Source organism: Peromyscus leucopus, unplaced genomic scaffold (assembly GCF_004664715.2).
Source record: "Peromyscus leucopus breed LL Stock unplaced genomic scaffold, UCI_PerLeu_2.1 scaffold_1267, whole genome shotgun sequence".
Taxonomy (NCBI): domain Eukaryota; kingdom Metazoa; phylum Chordata; class Mammalia; order Rodentia; family Cricetidae; genus Peromyscus; species Peromyscus leucopus.
The window spans coordinates 20,886-32,075 of NW_023504410.1; the positions used below are offsets into that span (position 1 = coordinate 20,886).

Below are 11,190 nucleotides of genomic sequence, written 5' to 3' on the forward strand. Positions count from 1 at the left end.
GTGGTATAGTCAGTGGATGAAGGGCTGTGTTGGAGTGGAGACTTAGAGAGACAGAATGACAAGAGGAAGAAGAGATGCAAGAGAGAAAAGAAGAGGCAAGAGAGAGGAGAAGCAAAGAGATGTGAAAAAGGCAGAGAGATGGAAAGGGAGTGAGCTGTACCTGGCGGGTATTTTTAAGGCTGCACGTGTGGCAGAGCTGAAGGTGGACAGAACCTGATGACAAGTGATGATGTAACTGCTGTGGTGGCAGCAGCAGATGCAGGCTGCTGAGGCGTGGCAGAAACTAACAATTGGGGTGTGTGTCAAACACTGCATCCTGCCTCTACCTCCCTAGTGCTAGGATTAAAGACAGGCACCACCACACCTCATGATATGGATTATTTTTGATGTCTAAATAGGAGCTGATGAAAACATTTTCATATCTTTGTTCCTCAATCATCTTCATTGTTTCTATTTTCCACATGGTCCATATCATAATAAAGTAACCATAAGTATATACAATAGGATCTTCTGACTACAAAATAGAGGGAGATAATAAAAGTGTTATAAATATGGGGGGGCTTTTGTTCTATTAAAATAAATTGCATAATGAGGAGCAAGCAATGAATGAGAACTATGAAGTATATCCCATCAAACTCATTTTTCCCCCTGTGGTTCGACTCCATCTCTTTTGCTACAGCCATTAAAATAGCTCCACACTATCACTTTAAGAATTTTGACAAGTATATCTATGTTCACATTTTTTTATCATTAATCTGCCTTAGCATTTTTGTTTCATTATTGCTCTAGGCTATACCATTTGGGTAGGTTGTAGAATTTTTTTAACTTAGGCAGCATATAAAATCAGCAAACTTGCTGGATTCACTGTGTGCACAGTGAGTGTTTGCAGGGATTTTCTCCGTGCAGCCTACTGTGTGTGTGGATGCTGATGCACATGGAAGCTATTGCCCAGAAGGAAATGTTTGGTTTTCATAAGCCAAAGATTCACTGAAGAACAGAGGACTGCTGTATCTGCAGAGACAAATCTTCCAGCTCTTGGTTCATGGACAGTAAACATTACAAAAAGGATTTTCAGAGCTATTTTGGGTTGCACAAGACATCTGCAGTGTCTGTGTGCTTCTTGTGAAAAGATGGAAGAAGTTGCCAGCAGATCCAGAAAAACAAAGCAAGAACAACAACAACAAAAAAACAACAAAACTGGAATCATGTTGTAGACACAAGGGCAGGACCCAGTCTAAAGACATTTAAATCAAAAAAGTGAGAACTCTATCTGGAAACAAGATGAAAAGCAATCACATCAGTAAACTGCAGAAGGAATTTAAACACCACAATCCTGATGCTCATAGCACCTCAAGTGCCTCTCCGGCCCAGTCTCTCTGCTTCAGTAACCATCAGATCAAGGCTCAGATACAGAGATGGCTTCCAGCTCTAAGAGGACTCCAGTTTTTCCTTTTTAGATATTACCTACTGGAAAAGGCAGAAAATACGTTGTGGGATCATCTCTAAGGGCAGTTTTGGCCAAGTCCTCACTGACACCCATCTCCTCCAGCCTTGCTGCAGCACAAAGCAAGCAGCTGCTGAGAAGCCTGAGGAGGAGGGGCTGGCACCTCGCCCCATCTCCCCTCAGGAGTAGTGACTGAGGTTCATGTAGAAGGGAAGAAAGATTGATTTAAACTTTGAAAAGAACGTAAAGCAACAAACTGACCCTCCTATTTTTAACTTGGATACCTATTATTCTGCCAAAAGACATTTTATATAACAGTTTTAATGTGTTACCCATTCCCCATCCAACAAACTCAGAAGCCAGTGTCTAGCTTACTGCAAGGAAAAAAGTGTACATAATATTTAAGATGCTGAGTATTTCATAGGAAAGCTGGATGCTGTTGTAAAGTACTCTTTAAGTGTTTTTTTATTTGCTTGTTTAATAACCCCAAATGAATGAAATAAGGGGATTTCAGGGGCTAGAGGTGCGATTGTTCTATGATAAACCATATGTAATTTAGTCTTTCTGTGGAAAGGTTGTGGTTGAGGCATTTTTAAATGTGTGGCTACACTTATTTTCCCTCATGATAATTTGTCATAATTCAGTAGCATGACCTGCCTCTAGAGACAGTTAAGTATTTTGGAATGCTTCAGCATTACCAAACTTCTGATGATTCAGACCTGTACTACTGACTATTAAGCAGAGGAGACTGAGATTTCTCCAAATAGCTTGGAAGAGGAAGTAATTTCTGAACACATAGGTAGCATCGTGCCACCTCCCTTCATGTTAATATTTGAAAAGAAGACTTTATGTGAATCTTCTAAAACAGAACCGGAGCTCCTTCTGGGCAAGGCAAGCCTGTAGGATGGGCAAGGTCCTATACGGATAGTATCAAAACATCACCATACAGTAGAGAACACATGGTTAGAAACACTTGTGTGTAAGTCCTGGGGATGCACTGGGCATAGCTGATGCTGCTTGAGGCACATTTCTTAGAGAACTTGCAGTGTGTAAATAATTGACATTGCTGTTAAATGACTATCTGGGACTCACTGAAATCTGTATGATTCAGTTCTAGCTCTGGATTTCCTCAGTTGACCTTTGTGGAGGTTTTATCTATAGAGTAGCCCTTTGCCTTGTCTTGACCTTATTAGGATTTGGGCTTTTGTTGCTTTTCTCCCACTATTTAAAGTAGACTTAAGAGAAGAGTTGTATATTGAGATTAAGTTGGCTAGTTGAGTTGGTTTCTTGGTGTTGGGCTTCTGAACATCCAGGTAGCTGAATGGAATGCCTCACATTAAGATCTCAGAGAGGGTTTCTCCATAGAACGCTCCTGAAGCTGTCCAATGGCTTCTTCTCAAAATTCAGGAAAAAACAACACTGCCATGTCAGACATCTCTTAGAGGGAAGGGTACATGCTGCCTTAGTATTCTGTCACTCATGATTATTTTGAAAACTGGTTTATGACAACCTGTAGTTTTATAGTTTTACCTTGTGTGCTTCTTCCTTTTGTGAAAAACCTACCTAGTACAAGCCACCATATGCAGACTGCCCAATGATTGATCATCTCTATTTCTGCATTTATATATTTATTATTAGACCTCAACTCCGTCTTCTCCCACTCAACTCTGCCTGTAAGCATACTTTATCTAGGCATACACTTTGTATTAATACACTAGAAATCTACAAATATGTCATACTTTTTATACTCTTGGATAGTTATTATCAAAACCATTACTCTAGGGTATTGAATAAATTTAGTTTTATTAGAAAAAAATAAAATAAACAACCTTGGTATTTGATGCCAAAGTAGGATAGTGAATTCTGATGTAGCCTGAGAAAAATCTGGAGATAATATTTAAAAGTAAAAGTAGATGAAGCTTTTCATCTGCTAAGTAGCATTAAGTTAGTTGGTAATACTCACCTATTTTACTTTTATGTATACTTGTGTGTGAATGTTTTGCTTGCATGTATATCTGAGTACCAGAGGCATGCTTGGTACGGAGGTCAGAAGAAGTCATTGGGTCCTCTGGAATTAGAATTTCAGATGGATATGAGCCCCCTTATGTGTGCTGGGAACCAAACCCAAGTGCTCTTAACTACTGAACCATCTCCCCAAGCCCCAAACTCAACTTCTTAAATTTAGCAGATGGAATTGGTATTCTGAGTTACCTATCTGAGACAGCCTTATGGAATTTTATCAAATGTTTTGTGTCATAAACCAACGGGAAACACCATTTCAGAGCTTTGAATGAATCCTTCAGGCTTTGTTCACAGTATTCCTAATGGAAGCAGATGACAGTGCCAGAGCAGGTCATTACTCTACATCTCCCCAATGTAACAGTCATGCTTAAGGAGTGAGAGGTCAGAAGGCATCTCCAGTATTCACACTTGCAGCTCAGCAGTTCCCCTCTGCTGTGGGTAGTGGTAAACTTTGTTCATGCATTTCAAGGCCACTTTCACTGTTTTGCTATCCCAGAACCACAATGGGCAATTGTGAAAGGGCATGGGGAAAGGACTAATGTAGTGCAGAAGGGAGATTCCTTTCTTTCCAGAAGCTCATCATTGTTACATTCTCTAAATCTGGCTGTTAACATAAAGGCTAGGTCATGAAGACTGGAGGTGACCATGCCATCCACATTCAAGGTGTCAACTCCCTATGTAGCCCTGGTTAGATGGGAATTCACTTTGTAGCCAAGGCTCCTGGAACTTGCAGAGATTCATCTCTGCCTCTGAGTTCTGAAGTTACAGGAGTGCAACACCATGCCTGAATAAAGAAGAGTTGTAAAAGTGAAGAGTTGGAAATTGCTTTTTTATTCATAAAAAGTCTTCAGTGGGGACTTTTAAAAGGCAGTCAGTAAATGCAGTGTATATATTTAGCCAACTATTAAAACACTGACAACAATAAAATAATTAACAAAAAATAACAAAATTTCTAACTAAAGTAAACACCAAGCAAACAAAACCCCAGCAAAGAAAAGACCTCTGCAAAAATTTAAGCTACAAATCTTCTTCTACTCTAGACCCAACAAATCAATGGAGCACATTTGGCTTTCCAAAGCACAAAGATGACTCAGACCTCCTCTATAAGTTCTTTCTCAGGACCAGTCATGCCAGTCCAGGCTGCGAAGCTGGAGAATCCCTAGTCCTTTTCTTTATGGAAGACCCGATGACTGACTCACATAGGTGTGAGGGAGTGCTGTAGTCTCTGCAGTGCGTCATCTTCAGCAACACTTTCGCGTGACATGGAGTTGGTTTCAGCATTGCCCTGGGGAGGGAATCCTATTCTTCTCCATGTGGTATGTATAGATAACAGCATGACAGCCATGCAGGCTTTCTTGTCAGGTTTCTCACCACATGTGGAGGACTCAGACAGCTTACTAAAGACATGGAGAGTACACTGACAGAGTAACTCTGGCTCACCAACATACCCTCCCCATGCTGCTGTTTGAGGACCACTTGTTAATAGATGGCTGGGTTCTGAGTAATCTTGGCAGGTCCTCTGTCGCTCAAGCTTCTTTCTGATGATTTATCTTCTCCTGGAATAATGCACCAACAGACACATGGATCCCTGCTGATAGGTTGGGATTTTCCTCACTGGTTAGTTCACAGCTACAAGATGTCTTTTGTTGAGGAGGTGTTGATGCTAGAGTGGAGTTCTCTTAAGTGGTGCTGTCAGAGAAAGAATGGCAATTATTCCCATAAGCATCCTAACTCTGCTATGGCCTAGACAAAACCAGGGCCTATTCACTCACGGACACCAATGTGAAGGAAGAAAGACCACCCCACGAATGCCATGGTTGCAGGGGATAGGAGTCAATGGTGGCTCTTTTGCCTGGCACACTTAGTGTCCCTGCTGAAGCAGGTTTGTCTGCAGCAGGCTCTGACCCTGGGCTGTGGCCTGTTCTAGATCATGCTGGAGTGTTTTAGACCTAGGAGAGGAAGGCAGCTGGAACACAGGCCTGGTGGGGACCTGCCATGCCAGCATTTGAGTCCCCACCGGCTCCATTCAGCTGGACAATCTGCATTACCTTTCAGCTGAGCTTATTCTTTTCTTCCTCAAGAGAGAAGGGCCAGAGAGCAGCTGGCCCTGGATTTTTTCTCAGCCTTTAAAAATTGCTAGAGATTGAACTGAGAAATACACACCTAAACTAAAAACAAAAACAAACAAACAAAAAGAAACCAGCACATTTCTCCAATAGTTCAGATACATTATTTTGGGGGAAAAAAAAAAAGCAGCATAGCAATGTCAGAGTCACAGTTCAGGGGAGATATGCATGGCCTTGAACAGATGCCAGGCAACTCAGCAACCTTGGAACCTAACTGTATGAGGCCCTCTAGTGGTGTCTACACAACACTGCAGTGTGCAGGCTCTGTTTACTCCTTCAGCACAGAAACTTCCTTGGCTTCAACCTGTCAAACTCTAAACCTGCTTATTTCCAGAGAAACTTTCTCACAGCAAACAGATGCACACTGCAGAAAACCTGTAATCAGTAAGAAGGGGCTCCATGCAAATCTGCACCTTACCTCTAAAGGTGCCATCCTGAAGGAAAATGAAGAGGCAGGAGGGCACACTGTCTTCCATCTAACACTCTCCCTGTAGGTTTGGGCTGCCATAGGAACATGTGTGGGAGACATAAAGATCAATGAACTCGGACATATGAGAGTCAGAAACAAAGAAGGGGACACAATCTCTAGCAAGATTAAGGATAATACGTATTTTTCCCGGACAGACATTTCTGTTGACTGAACCAGCTCATACACTCAGATGTTCTTTCCCTGGCTGTGACTGAAAGGCCATGCAGATGGGCAGAAATCCAAATAGGACAGAGATTCAGGTAGAGGGGAACTACTGAGTGCCACTCCCTCCTGGCCTGGGCTCCTACCTCATCTGGGAGACAGTGAAGTAATGCTGCAGCTTTTCTGCCAAGACCTTGTGCTTGGTGACCAGATCTCTCTGCTTCAGCAGGTATTGCAGTCTCTCCTCCAATCTTTCCTGCTTCTGTTTAGTAGAAGATTATGTTCTTAGTGCAGGGTTGAACACTCATATGCACACACACACACACACACACTCCTAAACACACACACTCTTGAACACACACGTACAAGTGTGTACACATACAAGCATACTACATTGCATTCACATGTTTAGTTTCCCAGATAATGCTAATATAAGAAAAGATCACCCAGGACATTTAAGAAGAAACTGAACATTCCTTAGATGGAAGAACACAGTGGGCAGGACAGATGGACAGACCAGTCAATGAAGTGCACAAACCTTGTAAACCCAGTGCACAAAAAAATGGACTTGTGGGGTGTTTGGCCTATAAGCCGTGCCTGTTCATCAAGTTCCCCAGTCCATGCACTAAAGGCTTGGATCCCCAGCACTGGACGACAGGATGGTGGTGAAGCAGCCAATAGCTTCACCCAGTGCTTCCCAGTGTCTCCAAGGTAAACAGCTTCCTCCAAAAGGAGCTCTCTAATCCACAGGCTGCCTCACTTCAGACACAAAGCAATGAGCCCAGGAAACTAGAAAATCCTCAACCAGGTGCCAATATAATCCTTTCCTCCCTGTAAGGTGATTGTGTCAGGGATTTGTTTGAATAAGAGAAGGTTGACTAAGTCACAAATGATCGCATGTATTATTTCTTACTGAACAAGATTCCATGGAAAGCCCGGACTCACATTGTACGTTTACACTCACAGATGATGGGTATCTGAAGAGTTCTGACTTCAGGGCTGCTCTGAAGATGACTGCTACAACCCTGGTGTCAGCTAGTTTCTCTGTGAACAATTGATTTCCCATTCCTGAATCACTGGGTTACTTGGGGACTGCAGTTCAACTTTCTGAAAAATTGTACATAGCTTCTCATGGGGCTACACCATTTTACAACACCAGCAATGTCTGAGACTCTTTATTTCTCCTAACCCTCCATAAGGCCCATTTTAACTCAGACTTAACAACTTTGGAATAAAATCAGTTACTGAATGCTGCAGACACAGCAGAGGGTGAGTGCTTTAGACTATAATGAGCCTAAGTGGGATGCACTGAGACAGCCCTATTTTCAAACCTCAGCATGGCTATGGAACTTCTGCTCAGCTGAGATAAAACCACAAGCACCCCTGCAATTCAGAATCTCTCAGGGAATAAAATTCAGGCCAAGCTTCAAGGCCAAGGTCAACTCAGCAATGGTGAGGCCAAGGTGGAAAGAAAATGGTAGTAGGCCATGAGACTGAGAATAAAGCAGGGTGAGGGACGGCACCTGACCATCCAGTGGGCAGTCACCATTCACTAAGAACAGAGAAGGGACACAAACCCTCATCCAGCCTTTCCTACCTCTCAGGCACCGTGATATGCCTCACCAGCTCTTTCCTCACCATCATCTACTGTAGAGAGCAAAAAGCCTTGTGCACACAGGTAAGTACTGGAGAAGCCAGGAAACTTAAACACACAGCTTACATCTTCAATGGAATGAGGAGCACAGCTGCTCTTCCTGGAATGCTAGGAATGATGTCATTTTATAACCTGGTGACCCTTTGCTGTCTATTGAGACAGGCTCTGCCATATCTCACAGAATCAATGTTATTACTAATCCAAGACCTAGTCCCCTAAATCTTGAGCTTTTAGACGATAAACCTACTCTAAAGACTGAAGTCACTTGTGCGTTACAGCAGCCTAAGTGGCTTCTACGTTATCTTACTGGTGGCTAATCCTGATGCCCATAGGTATTATGTTTACCTCAGTCATGCTCCCTACAGCCTAGATTGTGGGCCCCATCTATGTGTCAACTGTACCCATTCTTGTGAGAGAAGTCCAATGTACTTTGTAAGGAATCTCAATGTAAACATACCTTAAATTGTTGTGGACTTGGGACTGAGTTAATTGTTATCTGAATACTTTTTTTCAAAAATTGAGCTGTGCTTACATATGGCTAAAGTTAAATGATCTGGTCCAGACTCTTGGAGTCCTGTTCCAGCACTGGTCGCAATAAAATTGGGCTGAGCCAAGTTTCATTATTGTCTTTTCATGGATCATTTTCCCCGCCCTGTTGTAAAGCCTGCAAGGGAATCACCACAATGTACCCCATTCCTTTGGTTTTCTCCAAAGGATTTCTTTTTTGACTTTTTAAATTTTTTGTTTTTAATATTTATAAATATTTGTGACTCTGAGAACACTTGAAAGACTTTTAGTTACAGCAGCTTTTATGTGTTTGTTCTAGGGCGCTGTGTGGACATGCAGAAAGATGGGCAGCTCCATGTGATGTTTGATTACATGGTTTCCAACAAAGCTGGCACAGGATTTTCTCATTAAAGTTAGTCTCTATCAGTTTTAAAGATGTTCCATGAGCAAGTGAATGTACACATAGGGGCTCACACACATTCTAAAGTGCACAAATATATACACAAACTCAACACGAATATAAACAACACACACACACACACACACACCACCACCAACAACAACAACAACAATAACAACAATATCAATAACAACAACAACATAACAGGAATTAATCATGTGATATCTCTCTGTATCAATGGTCTCATTTCCCAAATAAAAAGACACAGACTAACAGAATGGATTAAAAAAAAAAAACAGGAATCATTTTTTTTGCTGCATACAAGAGACAAACTTCAACATCAAGTATAGACATTATGTCAGAGGAAAGGATTGGAAAAAGATATTTCAAGCATATGGACCTTAAAGGCAAGCTGGTGTAGCCATTTTAATATTTAACAAAAAGGACTTCAATTCAAAATTAACCAAAAGAGATGGGGAAGGATACACCACCAAGATGACATTTTAATTCTTAAAGGCTTGCCCTAAGCACAAGGGCACCCACTTTTGTAAAAGAAACACTACCACAGCTTAAAGCACACACTGACACTCACACACTGATATTAGGGAACTTAAATACTCCAATCTCACCAACGTTCATGTAACCAGTGTGCAGGTCATATAGACAAAATTAATAGAGAAATGTTGGAGTAACTGAAGTTATAAACCAAATAAACCTAACAGGTATCTACAGAACATTCTACCCAAACACAAAAGAGTATACCTTCTGAACAGCACCTCATGGAACTTCTTCCAAAACTGACCACATATTCAAACATAAAGCAAGTCTCATCAGACACAAGAAAATTGAAATAACTCCCTGTATCCCAGCAGACCACCATGATTAAAGCTGGATATCAACAACAGAAAGAACAGAAAGCTTATAAGCTCGTGGAAACTGAAGAACTCTTTACTGAATGAAAAGTGGGAAAACAGAAATGAATAAGAAATTAAACACTTTCTAGAATTCAATGAAAATGAATACATAACATACCCAAACTTATAGGACACAATGAAAGTGGTGCTAAGAGGAAAGTTCATAGCACTAAGTGCCTACATTAAAAAATTAGAGAGATCTCTTACTAGCAACTTAATAGCACACCTCAAAGCTATAGAACAAAAAGAAGTAAGTACATCCAAGAAGAGTAGACTGCAAGAAATAATCAAACTCATAGCTGAAATCAGTAAAATAGACACAAAGAGAACAACACAAGAAAATCAATAAAACAAAGAATTGGTTCTTTGAGAAAATCAACAAGATAGATAAATCCTTATCCAAACTAAATAAAGATGGACAGAGAATATCCAAATTGATAAAATCAGAAACAAAAATGGGAACATAACAAGAGACACTGAGGAAACCCAGAGAATCACAAGGACATACTTTAAATCCTGTACTTCATCAAATTGGAAAATCTAAAAGAAATGGTAATTTTCTCAATAGGTACCACTTACCAAAGTTAAAGCAAGATCAGATAAACAATTTAAATAGACCTATAGCACCTAGTGAAATAGAAGCAGTCATTAAAACTCTCCCATCCAGAAAAAGAAGAGTTCATGCCAATATCCTCAAATTAGTTCACAAAATAAACATAGAAGGAACATTACCCAATTCATTTTATGAGGCCACAGTTACCTTGAATGCCAAACCACAGAAAGACTCAACATAGAGAATTACAGACCATTTTCCCTCACATAGATGCAAAAGTACTCAATAAAAATACTTGCAAACCAAATCCAAGAACATATCAAAGAGATCATCTATCATGACCAAGTAGGCTTCAACCCAGAGATGTAAGAACAGTACAACATGAAAATTAGTCAATGTAATCCACCATATAAATAAACTGAAAGAAAAAAATGATCATTTTAATTAATGCCAAAAAAAGTCTTTGACAAAATCCAATACCCTTTCATGATAAAAGTCCTGGAGATATGTTACATGAATCTGAAAAGGTCTTATAATAAATAAAAAGCCTGGAGCCAGAATGATCAGAGAGACAGAACAAGCCACAGCCAACCTCACCTCGCCAACTCCTGAGCTGATCCTGTTTCCTCAGATTGAAAGCCTCTGAGTCCTCACTCAAAAGAGTCTTAGCTGAACTGCTTAAAAGCTTCTAGTTCCTGGTCCTCATGCCTTATATACCTTTCTTCTTCCTGCCTTCACTTCCTGGGATTAAAGGCGAGTGTCCTTCCCAAGCAAAGACATGAGATCTCAAGCCTTGGGTTTAAAGGTGTGTGCCACCACTGCCTAGCTGTTTCCAGTGTGGCCTTGAACTCACACAGATCCAGACAAATCTCTACGTCCTAAGTGATAGAATTAAAGGTAAGGAGTGTGTGCCACCACAGTCTGGCCTCTATGTCTAAT

General features: G+C 40.9%; 1 long non-coding RNA gene and 1 pseudogene across 1 annotated transcript; one reads left to right on the forward strand and one right to left on the reverse strand.

Annotated features, from left to right (window-relative positions):
- Positions 1-723: 723 nt before the first annotated feature.
- Positions 724-1,633, forward strand: LOC119087096 (annotated as a pseudogene).
- A 2,641-nt stretch (positions 1,634-4,274) lies between these two features.
- On the reverse strand, positions 4,275-8,593 carry LOC119087097. Its single transcript, XR_005090530.1, has 2 exons — positions 6,370-8,593; positions 4,275-5,155 (listed from the first exon to the last, which is right to left on the reverse strand). It is a non-coding gene; the product is annotated as an uncharacterized LOC119087097 (long non-coding RNA).
- Between the last annotated feature and the right edge of the window lie 2,597 nt (positions 8,594-11,190).